This window comes from Melospiza georgiana, chromosome 3 (genome assembly GCF_028018845.1).
Source record: "Melospiza georgiana isolate bMelGeo1 chromosome 3, bMelGeo1.pri, whole genome shotgun sequence".
In the NCBI taxonomy this organism is placed as follows: Eukaryota; Metazoa; Chordata; class Aves; order Passeriformes; family Passerellidae; genus Melospiza; species Melospiza georgiana.
In genome coordinates this window covers 69,574,131-69,591,310 of record NC_080432.1, presented here as the reverse complement: position 1 = coordinate 69,591,310, position 17,180 = coordinate 69,574,131, and the positions used below count along the sequence as shown (strand labels likewise).

The window sequence follows — 17,180 nt, the reverse complement described above, 5'->3', positions numbered from 1 at the left end:
ATGTAGTTGAGTGGCTCTGGCTTACTGTAGTCTTTTAGCCTGGCTGAAATGGGATAAGGAAATTATTTAAAAGCGGAGATTTCAAAGCTCAGACCTCATGATTTGAGGGAGCCCGTTAACTAGACTAAAGTGATAATGTTAGCTCTCACCACACTGAGAGAGTCAGTAGAACACAAGGGTTATAAGTCATTTACATTTCTTAGGGAAACTGAGGTAAAGATAATCTCAGTGACTCCTAATGGATAAAGTAAAGCACCCATCCTCTTACTGAAAATTATTTTGCTTGCCTCCCAGGGATGCTAGAGTATACCTGAAAGGAACACCTCAATTTTACAGCATTTTGAAAGATAGTTTTCAATCTTAGGGGCTTTTAATTTAACATTATAGTGTGAACCCCAAGTTCCAAAGTGTTTTTCACAGGAGAGCCAGACATTATGGTTCAAGTCAGTTTAAATATCTGAATGCAGGGTTTTTTTTGGTGCTTTTGCTATGCCATTTGCTTGATGCTTTAACTCTATGTATTTTCTAAAAGTGATTAAGAAGTCAAGCTTTTTGTTAATAAGTGTTAATAATATATTTCTAGACTAAGACTATTTTGAATCATGCAAACTTTTTAAAAATGAAATGGTAATTGCAGGACAAATGGTATTTGTTAATCGCTTTCTTGAAGGAAACATTCAACATCTTTTCTTCATGGTAGTTTTTCTAGTACAAAAGTGTTCAATTTTCTTACACTGATGGTTAAGAAATAAACCACTGAATTGATAAAAAAATTTCACAGGATGAAAAATTCATTTTCCTTACAGATTAACTTGTTTTATAGTGTGAGGATAGTAAAATCATTAGAAAACCTTCTTGGAAAAGTTAAAGAAGGCTGATAGAACATTCTGTAGCATCCAAGATCTTGTACTTTAGTCAATTTGGATGTCACTGTCTCAGATCATGCATTAAAAGGTTTTGAAAGGCCATTGTATCTGCTGGGGGTTAGAGAATATCTTAGCTTTTAGCAAATAATTTTACCCTAGAATTAAGAAAGTGTTGTTGATGAAACTACTGTCAAACAAGAGAGCCCCAGTAAAAAGTGTAGGCTTCTTTGGGGTTATCTAGATTCCTGATTTTCATTTATTCATATATAATACATGCATATACATACATACATATATAATGTATATATTATATATATATATATACACAAATGTGTGTATATTTAAATGGTTATATTGTCAGTCTGTTTTTTTTTTCCTAGGGTTCTTAAGGAAACTGGGTTCTCAAGCAGTTGAAATTGAGTCCTTTGACTCTGGAGGATTTGAGGCTAGGGAAACTTACATGATAAGTGGAAAGTAGGGTGGTAATTGTAGGTCACTTTGCATTTCTGTTTTGCTTAATTTACAATCTGAAGTACAGTCAGGTGGTTGGGCATTTGAATGTTACAGCTGTTACAGTCTGATCACAGGAACTCTGTGAGACTACTCATGTAGCCTTCTTCAGATTCCTCGAAATGTTAGTGGAGACTGCTCTGTGTCTTCAGTTGTTAAAAGGAAAGCTAAGTGAAGGAAATAAAATTATTGCTATAGTTGTCACTCGGTGACATCAAAAGACAAAAAATATACTCTTTTAGTCTGTGAAATTGCTAATTTATTGCTATAAAGATAGCATGGAGAAGGCAAATATACTGATATTTTATTAAAAGAAAAATTCAGATGGATTTGTTTTTTGTATTTAAAAATGTGTTCATCTGTAGATGAACATTATGCCCCATTAGCAAGATAAAATTGATGGCATTAATATTGAAGTTAAAAATAGACCAGTATTTTTGAAATAAAAAATTTTGTCTGTTTATGATTTGGGTCAGCTAGACCAAATTAACTTGGACACTTAGCAGGGTCTCTCATTTATTCTGGCATAAGAACAAGCGTTGGGCAGAGCTTCCCAGTCTCAAAAAACTGATGGTGGTGAGAGGCCTCCACAGTGTTCCCAGCCAGCTGAATGCCTGAGGTATTTTGCCATACAGGAAATCAATTGCAGCTGAATGTGCACTGTTTCCATTTCAAGTATATAAACAGGCCTTATGATGGTATAAAAAAAGAAGAAAGATATTAAATAGTTTCTTGAAAGTTCAGAACAGGAATATTTGATGTTCAGTTTCTGTGGATTCTTCAGTGTCACCTTTGGCTCAGTCCATGGCACGAAAATAGCACAGAAGGAGAGGTGAATTAATGTTGGATACTGCAGAAAAGGGAAGTGTAAAGCAATGTCTTAGAGAAATGAAAATAATAAAAAAGGTATCCTTGTTCAGTTCCAGTTGATATTCTGCTGAGGCTGGGAGGGGTTACAAGTTTAGCAGAGGGAATGAGCTCTTTCCCTTGTTAAATCAAAAATCCTCCATTTTTTGGCTTCAAAGCAGGCTAATAAATTTTGTAAGAAAAAGCTGCACCGCAATTCTACCTAAATAGCTGGGTTTGGTAGGAGGAACACTATTTTTGTTCAGATATTTATCATGCTTTGTTGACCTTGTGAAAGTACCTAGATTTGGTGAAGGTACCAGGCAGATCACAGTGACCTATATCTCTGATGTGCTTTATAGGCCACTGATGTTGCTTACCAGGGAAGTGAGAGCTCATTTGGATAGAGGTTTCCAAGCATTAAAGATAATTATGTTGAGAATCAGCTCTAACAATTTCCAGGAGTGTGGCCTGGAGCCCTTGGGGTTTAGAGCTTGGGAACCCAGCAGTACTTCCTTGCTTCAGCACAGCCATACAGCATGGCATAGGCAAGCTGTCTGATCCACATTTTTAAAGATATGTAGGTAGGCAGAGGTGATAAAGGCTCTTAATAGGATTTTCAGAATGACATTAGTGTCTAATTCCTATTCAAAGTCTGACTCCTTAGCTTGTCTGAACTGGATTCAGCCCGTGCTATGTTTTATTCAGCTGCTCTTTCGGACAGAATGGGAGGTGTGCGTACAGCAAGCGTGACTTAGGGGGAATAAACCGAGGTGTGCCTAGACCCCTGCTGAGCTGTGCAGCTGAGCTCCCTTTTATCCTTTCTCTAATTCCATAATTTCCACTCTCCTTTCTGCAGAATGCCAGAGACTCAACAGAGGAGAGGAAAAGTGACTCCATTTTGCCCAACCCAACAGCGACATATTAGGTGAGTACTCTACCAGGTAAATTATTTTTATATTTTTTCTTTAACATTATTTTAAATGTGAGATGATTTTTGGTGTGTCTCTGACTGAGAGGATTACCACTGGTGTACAGTGAATGTGCCTCAGGTTAACCATGAGGCTGCTTAGTGTCCAAACCCTCAGTAGGTCCCTGTGCTGAACAGCCTGGCATGTGGGTTAGCCAGGAGAGAGGGTGTTCCTCATGTGCACACTAGTGGGGTTTTATGCCCATTAAATCCAATTTTGGGGGGCACCTAAGCAGTTAGGGGGAGGTTAACAGTTCAGTTTTAGCATTTGTTTCTGAAATGGAGGTTTTGCTAAAGATCTGTAGCTGAATTTTTGTTCAGTGTCTTGATTCTCTCCCTTTTGGAAGTGAAAGTGCCAGTTTTATGGAGAAACAATGTACCTATGGGGAGATCCAGGATAACTTTGTTCTCCTGAGATTTCCTATGTTAGTCTGTGTCATTTTAGCTTATTTTCTAGTGATTTAATTTTGTTTATATAATCTCACTGCCTGGCAGTCTTGGAGCATCTAAGAAACTTGGGAACATAGGAAAAAAGCAGGTTTACATGCCATGGAAATGCAACCTGATTGTCATAACTGATTTCACTCATTGACTATCTGAAACAAATCAACATTCCAGAAAACTTCTCAATAGGACTGGAAGGAGACTTTACAGAAAATAGTGTCTCCTTCTCTATTTTCTCTCTCTTATGAGAGCTTTAGGCAAGATCCCTTTTTTCTCCTCTCCAACAAGAAAGATTCCTGGTGCCAACCTAAAGGAGTCTTTTCTTCTCTCTGAAAAAAGCAGACATTCAGTGACTAACAACTCAGTCATTGCTATTTGGAAAAACTTGATGCCTTACAGGTAATCTGCTTCACTCCTTGCAGTGCTACTGTTGAAACCAGCATAGCATAGATAAGTATATTTAAAAAAAAAAAAAAAAGGTGAATTGTGTTAATTGCCTCTCTGGCTTCTGTGGCCTGCAGAGGGAATACTAATATGCTATATTAGACCACTAATTAATAATATTTATTCTTTTACCTTACTGTTAGTGGGGCTTGTAATATAATTTTGTAGTATATATTTATGATCCAATTGTGTTCAAGTGTTTATGAAATTTTAGAAGAATGGCAACTTTATTTTGACTCCAGTGCTTTGAGATTGCATAACTGTAATAAAAAGACACTTGCAGGACTGTGTAGCACTAGATTAAAGCTTACATCTGACAAACATTAGTGAGATCTTACTTTCCTTTGGATCCAAGGGAGAACAGTCTCTGTAAGCAGAAAAATGTTTTGTGGAGACTGCAAGAGGAAAGACCAGAAATTCCTCTTCAGCCTTTTCCAAAAATAGCAAGATTTTAATAAGGTTGCATGTTTTAACATGTATTAGAGAAAAATAATTGTCATGACCTAAATTCAGTACACTAGTTCTCTGTCTTATTTGCTGATAGTTAATTACTAGCATATTTTTTTATCCACAAGCATGGAGGGGCTGTACATTCCCATCTTCCACACAGGAAATAATTTTATTTATTTAGCTTGAAGTTCGTGCATATCCAAATGCATGCAAAGTATTTGCCTAGTGACCTTAGAGTGAATTATTTGCACAAACTCTCCCCTTTCCTGATCTCCAAGTAATTTCAAGTGTGCTGCTTGGCCTTGGTTTTGATTTGCAGTGGTTTTATTGTGTTTTCATGATGAACAAAAAAGCTAACCAGACCAGCAGACTAAAATAACCTCTTTTCTGAAAGCAGAGATAACATGGATTGCTCCTGTGGCCTAAGATGCAGAGGATTTCCTAAGATTCTTTGGGATCCCTGGCAGACAAGCATTCACTGTGAAGTGCTTCAAAAAATTGTTGTGTCAACAAAGCTGGAGTGTGTGGGAATGTATCAGCTAAGGGGATAAGGCATTCAAGGACTGGATGAAGTGCACATTGTAAGGAATTCATTTTGTGGGAAAAAGGAAGAAACAGAAAATATGAGGACTGGTGTTCTGTAAAAATAGGAGCTTAATGGTTTAGGCAGATACAGCTTTGAGGGATGGATGTTGAACCTTGCCAAATAACCACCAGTAATTTTTCCAAATTTGCTTTACGTGTCAGGCTTACATCTGGAACATCTAAGAATATTTTCATTCTGAAAAACTTTTGGGGGTGGTGGGGGGAAATGCTTTATGAAATTTGTTTCTGTTTTGTTATTATCCATTTGAATTACATAACAATATTGTCTGTTTTTAATTGTTTCAATAAGTTGGTGGTTAGAATATCTTTAGAAGGATTAAAATGGGCTTCAGCATCTATTAAATCATAACATGTTGTAGCAGAGAAGGAAACATTAGATCAATATACTTTATTCTGACAACTCCATGTGACTTTAATATGCAGTGTGTTTATGCTAAAAGTCAATACATTAAAAAAATTCCTTGAACATTTTTGCATCACTGAATGCTTTGTTTAGGTCATGCCTTTAGTGGTGTGAGGGCTTGCAAATCTGTGTGGGGGTGGAGAGGAATGATCCTATGCCCACGTATGAGCTTTTCTGTAAGTTGGGTCTATTTTTGGTATGCAATGAAGCAGAGGTACAGAGTGAAAATAAGGGTCCAGTTGCAATGTGAAGGCCTGTAAAAGCTTTCCTATTGTGGGAAGTACGTACCAAGCTCTTAGAGCAGTTGCATTAGTGTCCATGGGAATATTTGGAGTTTAATTTAGCATGCTAGATTAGGGCCTAATACCTTAATTAAGGCTCACATTTTTAATAAGTTTCCTGCAAACCCTTTGTGGCTGACTACAGTTGTGGAACAGACATAATATAAAGCCCATCTCTAGGGTTTACTGTTGTTGGCAGTTTTATGAAAGCTGTCATTCTATTTCAGAGTGATGAAGCTGACCAGCAAACGTAGTCTTTAATGGAAGGATTCACAGATCTGACTAGACTTCTTAAAAAATGCTAATCCAAATAATTTATGCCAGTGATGTATTGAAATTCTATGTACCTAGTACATTTAGACTGATGTTTTTATAAAAATTGTGATAACTATTTTAGAAAAGCCTTTGTTAATTGATAAAACGGCTTTTTCAGGTAGAGGCTGCTTAATTCTCTTGTCAGTTCCCATGTTTGGGATTTTCTGCTATGGAAAGCACTAAATGTATTTTCTGAAAAAGTTCAGAAATAATATAATTAGGATTTTTTGGTGTAAAGTCCAAAGAAACCAGCTCACTCCCGCCTCTCTGCTCTCCCCCGCCACGCTTGCTCGGAGCGGTCAGTCCTTTCCCGCTTCCATCCCCTATTGTTGCGGTCAAGTGACCAAGGAGAAGTGTACACTTCCTTTTGTGTCCTGTAGATAGAGCTTCTTAATTGATGCCTGCTGCTTTCTTTCTGGCAGAAAGGAAATGAATGGGCAGTAGTGATTATAGCACATCTGTTGTTTTCTGGTGAGCATCCTGTACGGCAGTGACACTGTCTTGAAGACTCCTTTTCTTCCCCCTTTTTTTTCTTTTATTTTTCTGTTGGCTGTTTTTTTGTTGGTTGCTTGCTTTTTTGTCCTGTTCAGGACTAGTTAGTAGAGAGGGTACAGGGACAGTGTTGTTCCTTTATCACAGGTGTAGCTGGAGCAGAAAAACAAATTGCAGACTGGAAGAAAATAACTTGCTTTTCAAACGAGTGTATTTTACACATGCACACACACAATCTTACAAAATCTTTATGGAGGTGCTATGTATTGGTTGCATGTGAGTCCTGTCTTCGTAGTTGACTGCCTTGTAGATTTAATACTCAAAAATCAAGCTGGAAATGGCTTCCTTTGGGGAAGGGAAGAAATAAGGTAGCGTTCATACCAAGGACTCAAAACCCAAAGCATTCACACATCTTTCACTACAGTTTCTAAGATGCCATTTCTAGGTCTGTGATACCATTGTCCAGCTCTTGCTTGAGCATCTACTGCTTGATGTGTTGCAGCATAGCTTTCAGAAGTGCTGAGAAAGAAATGGGGGAGCTCTGTAGTGTGCTCCTGCTCTCCCAGAGAGGAGGTTGGACGTATATGGAGCTCCTTACTTGGCTTTACAGATGACAGGGAAAGAGGTTCTGGGGACAGATGAATGTTGAACTATTGGTAAGTGTCTGGCCTGAGAGAAGAATGAGACTTGGTGCTTGGGAAGACAAATGTCTGGAGAAATGATTGAGGAAGGCCAGTAAATCAGCTGGGTGAAGTAGGTTGTGGTAGCAGAGTGTACCACCGCTTGTCCCTTCCATCGTACCAGCCATAATTTTTCCACAACTTCTTTTTAATTTCTGTTTTATAAAGATGTGAAAGTGGTATGCACTCTATGCAAACCCTGAGCGTGTGTCTTGGCCATTTTGTTGTCTCTTGCCATGCAAAGTTCTTGAAAAACCAATAATTGAAAGAGCTCTGTGAGTTTTAGTTCTTACTACTTATTTGGTTGTTCTTTGTTCCTTCCTTTTCTTTCATTCTGTTTAATTGCACCATTTCTTGTAAGTAAGGTGCCAGTACTCTGCTTTTGCACAGACTAAACACATTGATACTTGAACTAAAAGAGTTTGTGTTGGGCTTGGATGCAGCTGGTTACCTAAAGTTGGTGAACTGGGTAGTGCTGCCCTCTTCCTTGGGGGTTTCTGATGGGTACTGGATAAAATTGGGGTTTTCATCAGCCCTTTCTTGTCACTTGCAATCCTGAGAGCTGCTTTGTCCCTGTCCTCTTAGGAGAGGATTGTTTAACAAAGGGTATATTGAGATGTACAACTTTCTATCCATACAATGCTGGAAGCTTACAGCCTTTCAAAGGTTTTTCAAATAACACATACACCTGGCCACTAGAAATGGGAAAAGTGAGAGAGTGTTCTGTAGTTGCACCCCAACATGGGTGAACACAAAATTTGTGATGCCAGAAGTGAATCATGATGCAGTTAATGTCCCAGGTTAACCTTTAGCCATTCCTTGATCAGAACAGAATTCAGAAGATGAAGAAGCAGGTGACATAAATCCAAATTTAAATTAAAATTTAAATTGGGTGGGGTTTCCTTCTACTGTGGTAAAACTGAGTTTTGTTTCCCCAAAGACTTATCTAAGAGAAATTTAAGCAACTAAGTAATCCTTTTGCTTTCTGAGTGAGATGCTCAGAGACCCTGTTCATGCCTCTGAAGTCTTTTAAACATTTAGCCTACCCCCATAGGATTTCAGAATTATCTTGCATCTCTTGGCAAGCATTATGGTGTAGCTAAATGTTAGTCATGGCAAAAGCCAAGTAATACAGGAAAAAACCCACAGAATCATTTAAAATGTATTTGTTCGAGTTTTTGTGTATCCCATTTTATGGATTTATTAATATATTAAGCTTTATAAAGAGTGCATTATTAAGAAACATAATATATTGTTAATGTGAGCTTTTTACAATTCTGAGCACTACATTGATAGATTATTCTGCACCACTTGAATTACTTGTGAGAAACACTTGAATATTTGTGTGACTTAATGTATTCAAATTACTATACACAAGTTTGCTAGGATGGTTTTAATATGGAATCTTGACTTTGAGAACAGATGTGACTTCTTTTATCGTGAATTTAAGATGCAATACATGATGTAGAGCGTGACTATAGATTGTTTTACAAAATTTTCAAAGACAGCTCTTTGAGTACATATGCATTGATGACTATACACACAAAATCCTATTAAAAATTAAAAATACTTCTTCCATTAAGGCAGATATTCATTAAAGCTTGATACATAGCTCTTCAGTAAAAGAAACTTCAACAAGACCTTCAACCTCTAAAAGAAAGATTAGCTACTGCTTTTATCAGTACGGACATTGCTTTGAAGAAACTGAACATCTGGTTTCCTTCTGAGAGAATTATGTTCTGTCCACTTGACCCTTTGTAAAAGTAAATATTTTTATTAGTTATGTTATGTAGGAATTTGAAAAAATATTTAATAAATGAAAAGCCCCCACCTTTGCATATTTAGCTTCAGTTACAGAAGTGCAATACATCAAATGATCTTATGTTCTTGATTAATGACTTCCTATTGTATTAAAAATTATACCAGTATGGAATTTGATAAGAGACATAACTTTTTCTTTGTTTTCCTTTTAATAAGAAAATATTTCTTTTTCTCCCTTGTTCCCTCCCAGAATTATGTTTGTCAAACCACAGACATTTCAGCCCTCACTCCTTTCGTTCAGCTGTGGCTGTAAACTGCACTTCCAGGGTAAATCCACCTGGATGATATTTGCTTTCCACATGATTTAAATGTGTGAAGTTTTGGCTGTGATCAAACAGAGGTTAAAGTTTATTGGAGATGTAGATTCTAATCCTGTTTTCAAGGTAGAACAGAACAGACTGTAATATCGTAGGTGTTATATTTATTTCTTCTATATAGAAATAGTTTTCTTAGGAAAAATGCCCCCTATGCATCACAGGTTTAAACACAAATGTTACTTGTTTTGTGCTGGTATGAGAGTGAGTGGATATCTTTAAAATACACAATGCAGCCTTTTAACTAAGGAAAAGCATAGGACTTAATGAAGTGTTGCACTTGAGAAATTATTTTACAAGTCAAGCCAGTTAGGAATTTTTCAGCCAAAAATATTTTGTTGGAAAACAACAATTTATTGAAAACAGAACATTTCACACAAGCAGTTTTTGACAAAACTATCAGCAAGAGAAGTTTTTCAGATACAGGATTGTAAGAAAACCTGTTTCAGTTCCATAGAAAAATAACAATGTAACTCAAGCAAATACTATCTCTCTGGAAAGCTCTCTCTCTATTTTTAATTATACTTTCTTTTTGAATTAGAGTCCTTCAGTGATCTCTAACTGTTTTTCACAAGGAACATGGCTATTTTCAAAATTCTACTTTTTATTTTTTCATTAAGTGGGAAAGATGGCTTCCTAGTTGATTCTAGTCTATTGATGTTCATATTTGGAAATTGTTCCTATGGAAAAGAGTCTTCCATTGTTTTAATGCAAACTTGCTGACAAATGGCAGACATGGTCTGACTCAAGTAATGACAAATTATTTCCTCTGTTCTTTTTCATTCCTCATTTGACATGTATCAAAATCTGCTGGTAACTTGTCAGTGAAGTTAAGACTTACTCCAAATTCTTATAAATTTTATTTGTCCCATTTCTTGTTGTTACTGTTATTATGATTGGTCTAAACTGTGTTGCTTATGTAATAGGCACTGTAAGTGCCTGTCTCTTTACTGGATATGCCAGGGTTGAGGGTTTATGAATCTTCAGGGTGAAGTAAAGCCTTTCAAAAGACTGTGTATCAGAGTAGACAGCTTTTGATCAAGTGGGTTGCAGGATAATTGAGCAATGCTTGTGCCAAATCTGTCTAGGATCTAAACCAAAAATACAGAGTTTTTGTGTTTATTTTGGGAATAGGTTCGTAGTTGTACGTTTGCCTTGTACTGCAATATTTATGAGAAATGACATTAAAGTGCACTTTAAACAGCACATTATAATATAAAATGTTACTGTGTCTCTGAAGCACATCTGCTAATGCAAGATGTAAAGCTATTAATTTGGTCAGGACAATGAGTTCCTTATGAATTGGGGCTAGCCCATTGAAATGAGTTTGCTCCTGAATTAATGATGATGGAGGGTGGGGAATTTGGAGTAATGACCATCTGCTGGGTTGCTGATGTCCAGCAGGCTTTAAGAGACAGAGTGACGCCTGTGGTAACATGCTTGGGCAAATCTTAATTTCTGTATTGTTACTAAGCATAGAGCAAGGAAAGAAAAGATGGGTGAAACTGTAAAATTTAGGTAATTTTTGCATGAGTGAGAGGACTGTCTTCCAAGGGTTGAAGCTTACTATTATTCTCCATTCTTGAGAGCAGCTTGATTTGATTCCCCCACCAGCCAGGAGAGATGAGAGGCAAAAACCTCAAATGCTTTTTACTCTGGGGACTGGAGGAGCCCCACACAAGTGCTGTTGTGCTTCATCTCCTGTGGTGCAACAGTGCATATGTGATAAACTGAGTGCCCCAGCTCTTCATCCCTGTTGCTATTCATTCCATGTACCTAAATGGCTTCCCAAGATGTAGTTTATCTGCCTGAAACTCTAATTCTCATGAAGCTCTTTGACAGCCTTTCAGCACCAAGAGTGGTGTACGTTTCTTGAGATTGTCAAATCGTATTTTGTCTTACCCATACCTTTATGAGACATAAAGATACTTGAGTAAATTCTGTAGTGTAAATAACTGTATAAATGAGGGAGGCATGAAATTCCCCTGCACAGGTAGTTTCCTTCCCTGCTTTCTTGGATATTAGTCTTCAAGGTGAGTGACATAAGCTGCTGCATGCTTGCTGGAAATGAGATTAGTAGCTGGGGTTTTTTCCTTAAAATGAATGGGCAGTACTGGTACAAAAATGCACGCTTCTTTCTGTATGTGTGGAAAGCATAATGTAAACACTCATCTAATTATAAGTAGACATCATACAAATATCTTAATATCTCTATAGTATCATGCTTCCTGCCATTGATCTTTATCACTAAAAGTAAACAAATAAGTTTTCCTTGATGATTCTTATATGTTAATCTAGGATTGCAAACCTCTACTCACAAAAATGCTGCTCATGGTAGATATCTTGAAGATTACAGTGTCCATGGTGTTCTGATATGTTTGGATGGAATATTTTCAAAGTGTATTTAATACTCTATATGAAGTGTTAGTTTGGATATAGGGTTTTCCCTGCAGTCTACAGTAGTAGGCTCCCACTTGGGAATAGGTGGAGTGCAGCCTTCTTGGGGGAGGCACCAGTATCCCAGAGGAAAAGTGGAATGTAAAACACTACCCGATAATCAGGCACTGGGTGGGCCATCTTCTTCAATTTTGTAGAGCATTCAGTGTTCTTCCTAAGAGATTTCTTTTCCTTCATTGCAGCTAAAAGGTTGATAGTCTTTTTTCATTTGGAATCTTCTTATAATCTTGCTAAGTGTGCACTCTGATGCATCAGTTAAAATAGATCTTTGATGGAGTTCTTGCAGGGTAGAAAAAAGAGCAAAACTGCAGAAAAGAGCAGAACATGTATGTGGTTGAAATGGACTTGATTATCTATTTCCATGTTAATACATGCTTGAATTGGTAAAAGAAAAATATATTTTTCTAGTTACTTCTCTGAAAAGTCGAGCAGTTCTCTTATTTCCTTAGAGAAATATGCTGAATTTTCAGCATCATAGATTTGAGGCTGGTAGTTACAGGTAATCTGTTTTAGCTAGTAACTTTTGTAACAAATTAATTAACCAAACAGTTGAGTTTCTGTGTAAATTTTGCTGACAGTTAACTCTGGAAAAAGACAAAATACATCTAGACATACTATAAAGGTTATGCTAATTCAAACCATTACAGTTTACATGATTCAAACCCTGTTCCTTAGTTTTGTAGTTTTGTTTTTGGGGTTTTTTACCAGTTTGGTAGTAAGAACAATTCGAAAGAAGTGCCACATAGTTTACATGTTTTATAATAGATCAAACTTTTCTTAAATTTAGATGTAAAAACTCAAAGCTTTTAAAAATAACTGGTAATTTTGAAGTTTGGTAGTTGCCTTAACATTCACTATAGTTGCTTTTATTAAGTACCCGGAATTCCTGTTTTCCACCAGCTGGGGTAGATGCTAAAATGACTGAACAGTTTTTAAAGAAGTTTGGCCTTTGTTTTATGATTCATTCAATCAACTGTGATTCATTGCAACTTCTTCCCAAACTTTAATAGTTTTTGCTTAAACTATATTACAGTTGGATTTTAAGAGAAAACCTGAAGCCCCCAAACCACAGAAAATTCCCTCCCACTAAGGATCTGCTTTACATTTCATGCTGGCATTTGGCTGGTAATATCACAGAGATGCCCAGACTTAAACTTGTGTATGGATTGTGTATGGAACAGCCAAAAGAGGAATTTGCTTGCTACAGGAGAGCTGGGCAACTGCCCCTGAGCTCTGCTTGTGTCAAAATCTCTTGCTCTGACACAGTGGAAGGAGGCATCCACCATTTGTTGGATACACAGGAGCTGAAAGTGCAGAGACAGAAAATTATGCTTTTTTTGGAAAGGTTTTGGTCTGTTTTAAAGGTCAGGACTGAAAGGTGAAAGTAAACACTGACCCAGTGGCATATGCATAAGGGAAGGGGAGTTCGGTTGCATGTAATTATACTTTCTTCTCTCCCTGTTCTGCTTTTTATGCCAGCAGGTGTTTTTCTGTCTCCAGTCAGAGTTCTTTAAATCTTTGAAGTGTGTAATAATGCACAATTAAGAAAAGATTGTTCTAAGTTTTTTAGAAGTTTTTATGAGCATAGGTGGCCTGAGAGAGGAGTGCTGTAAGGTTGCACCTGTGTAAAATTCAGGTGGGCCTAGGAGTGTTCCCAGGCCTGGGAGAAGATGGTCTGTGATGGTCATGTTTGCTGGTGTGGTGGTGGGAAATGGCAGCCTTCTCCACAGACAGTTTCCAGGCATGACTCAGTCTCTAGAGCAGGTCAGCCATCACTTGAGAGATGGCTTTTATGTACCCTGTTTTGGACACTAGGATTATTTATTACCACAGAAGTCTTATTCTGTCCCAGCTTGCTTTTGCACCCAGGAGCACTTTTTGGGCACATCTAATGCATTAATTTAAGAATAGCCTTCGTTTTTCTGATGATGAAACCCTGCAATGTGACCTCAGCATTTATTCAGCATCAGAGAATCTGCAGGTTGGTCCAGAAATCCCATGAGTGTTTTCACTGCGGGGAAGATCAAGGGTCATGTTTTATTTGATGTCAGCACATCTTCTCAGTCTGCATTTCTCTGCAGATTTTTCATTCCTTGCTTGGGTAAGTTTGCCCTACAGAATTGCTGTTGTTTATTTCAAAGTGAATTTCTGCATTGGTTGTTTTGTAGAGAGAAAAGGAGGAGTTTGGAACTGGGAAAGAGGAAACAGAAGAGTTTGGAACTGACTTGGCACTTTGATATGCCTTGGTGGATGAGCACGTAGTGGTGACCACTGGGGGAAAAGTTTAATAGCTTGGTGGTATCTCTGGGAATACTGCAAGGCTGTGGGAACTGTGACAGGATGAGGAGGAGATCAAGTAACTGTCATTGGATTTAAAGGGAGCAAATCTTCCCCCTGCTCCTCTTGCCTAAATGCAGTAAGGCTTAGCGGGCTATAGAAAATCATTTGCTGATCAGATAGAGTAGTTCCCTGCTTTTTGTGGTAATATACATAGCTCTTAGAGTGTGTTTGAAATACAGCAGGGACTTTTTCTTTTTTTTCCTGCAGCCCCACTGAATAGGCTGGCATGGTCTCAGAGCGAGGCAGGGCCAGGTGGTTTCCTCACTCTGCTGTGCCTCTTGCTGGGTTAAGTGGGAACCTGGTGTTGTTAGTATGCACTCTGTGTGCCTGTGTTCCTCTGAGGACAAAATGTGGGCTAGGCAGCAAGAATGGAGGAGCTGGGGTTTTTATGTACTAAGGGGATGGTATTACATAACTTGAAACAGCATTATTGGAATACCTCTGTGTTGTTTCAGTAGATCAGTGCTTAATATTTGTATGAAACATAAAGGTTTATAAATGGTTAGCTGTATGTCTTGGCAGTGCTTTAGGTTTGTTCCCCACTTACTAAACTCAGAAGGGTGTTTTGCAGAAAGTTCACATAAGTTATTTCTTCCCTTAAAAGTGGAAGAAAAGGAACTTTCATCTGAATTCACCGGGCTTAGCTCTGAGAATTCAAAAGGCTTTGGAAACTGGCTGAAGCTCTTGGTACTGACTTGAGTAATATCCCTTTGAATATTTACTTTAATCAAGCCTATTTAGAGATTCCCGCTCACACCCTGCCCTTATTTTTGTTGGTTTCCAGTACTAGATAAAATGACCAATGAAATATAAAGCTGTTTTCTTAAAAATAGATTCTTCTGGAGTTCTCAGTGGTATTGCTATAGCTGGATTTTGTGTTATTTTAGCACATAATAGGTATTTCTTTGTTTCTGTGTTTGAAAGATAAGTCCACGTTATTTATTTTATTTTCTGAGAAGGTGAATGAAGTATCAAAGTGCACAATGGCTTGGACTCCATGCAGTTGTCGAGAATTACTTATAAACAACTGATTGATCAAACCATATCTCTTAGACTGATGTAGAAAGGAGAAAAACATTCATCTGAAGGAAATCGCCTTTCCAACTATAATCCTCTAAAGTCATGTTATTTGTTTCCCCATGTGTTTTTTCTGAATGGAAGTAATATTTTGGTCAGGAGCCAGTGAAGGTTTGCATTTGGCGATTCAATCTTTAATAAGAAATTTGGCTCTTCTGAGAAAGAATAGAGGAGATAAGAGGCTTTATGTATTTATATAGAAGGAGTTTGCTTGTCTAGAGAATTCAGCAGTTTAACCCAAAAGAAATGTTAATTCAACAGCTTGTCACCTGCTTCTGTCAAAATGGTCATTCAAATTCCTTTGGAAATTCTGGCAGGTTAAAAATTGTTACTGTGAGTGGTTTCCCTTTTACCAGTTTTAGTCTTCTAGACTCTGTACTTGTGCTGATCAAGTACAAGTGCTGAAATAATTTCCTTTCCATTTCTAGTTCTATTTCATCTAATATTCCTTATTTTTTCTAATGAGTATATTTAATGACTGTATAAATGCATGTGTTCTGTCAGAGCTGAAACATGAATGTAATTTGAAACTGTAGTTTCTCTGTGCTCTGCATATGCAATTCAGTGCCACAAAGGCCGGTTGGACTATGCCTGCAGTTACAGAACTCTGAATTGAGGGCATGCTTTTTAAAGCTAATATACAGCAAGAGGGCTCTGGCTTCTCCATCCCCACTAGTTGCAGTGTTCTGTAGATAACTGCAGGCTTTGGCTCTGGAAAGCATGTTGTTTGCAAGCCATGCTTCAACAGTTGCACTCTGGAGTGGCTTGATAAATAGTGAAGTGTTTTTACAGGAAATGTCCCAATCTGAGTTATGAGGCCATTCATTTGGGTAAATTGCAAGGGAATGTACTCAATGCTGTTAGCTTGTCTGTTATTAATTTCTTCTTTTTTAACATGTGTGCACAGTGTGTATATAAATATGTATACATATATACACATAGATGTATGTATTCCCAAAGTAGGGAGAAGGAAAGGCTGGAGGAATGTGAAAGGGTCCTACAGTCAGGACCAGTCAGCTGGTCCTGAGCCAGGGCTGGGGGGCTGCCAGGTTCAGCAGCATTCGGAGCCTGGAGTATGTCAGCGCTCAGAAAGTTTTAACTGTTGACTCTTTTATGTGATTTGCTGTGTGGTTTCCTAATGTTTCATGCTCTGTGATGAAAACAAAACCCCAAAATTTTCATTAATGATACTTCACTGTAGTCAGAAAGTTATATGGACTTTTTCTGGTGGCTGTGGGTAAAAAGCCTGCAACAAACGTGTTTCAGAGGGCATGCCTAAGTAGTTGTGCATGGCTGTACTTTGGCTAGCCACTCAAATGACAATTTCTGGAAAAGCTAACTGAGTATTACTTTCTAATAATTATAAAGTCTACATCTAAACCTCTCATTTCAGCAGTAATGCCATACTCAGGCAATTGCAGTTGAAGGAGACGCACAAATGGGCGTTGTAGGGGCCCGTTCTCCTCATGGTGCATCTGTGTCTGAGTATTTCCTTGTAAATGTAACGGTGTCACTGTGTGTCATGGAGACAAAACTAATGAAGGATCCGCATATAAAGCAATAATTATCCATTATTCTGGTTTTAAGTAGGCTTCCCCTTCATGAACATTCCCCTTGTCAGCAATGCCAAACCAACATTCCGTTGTATCTCCCCCCACCCCCCCGCTTTAACTCTCCTCAAGAATTTGCACTTGAAGGGGAAAATATCATTCTCTCTTCTTTACTTGCAATTAACATTGTTTAGGAAAATTTTTAAGAAAGTAAACTGACTTTCTGGGCAGTGCTGACATTTTTGTCTTTCATCAGTATGACCTTATTCTGGAAGTTCTGTGGTTTTCTTTTACAATGAGGTCTGAAGTTATTT

The 17,180-nt window shown here is 37.7% G+C and overlaps 1 protein-coding gene across 2 annotated transcripts in view; it reads left to right on the top strand.

The window, feature by feature from the left end:
• Positions 1-17,180, top strand: part of PLEKHG1 (pleckstrin homology and RhoGEF domain containing G1) — a 125,525-nt gene that overhangs the window by 8,798 nt on the left and 99,547 nt on the right. For both annotated transcript variants that reach the window (XM_058021159.1, XM_058021160.1), the window contains exon 2: positions 3,082-3,150. The gene's annotated coding sequence lies outside the window, so the exon portion shown is untranslated. The remainder of the gene's footprint in view (positions 1-3,081; positions 3,151-17,180) is intronic.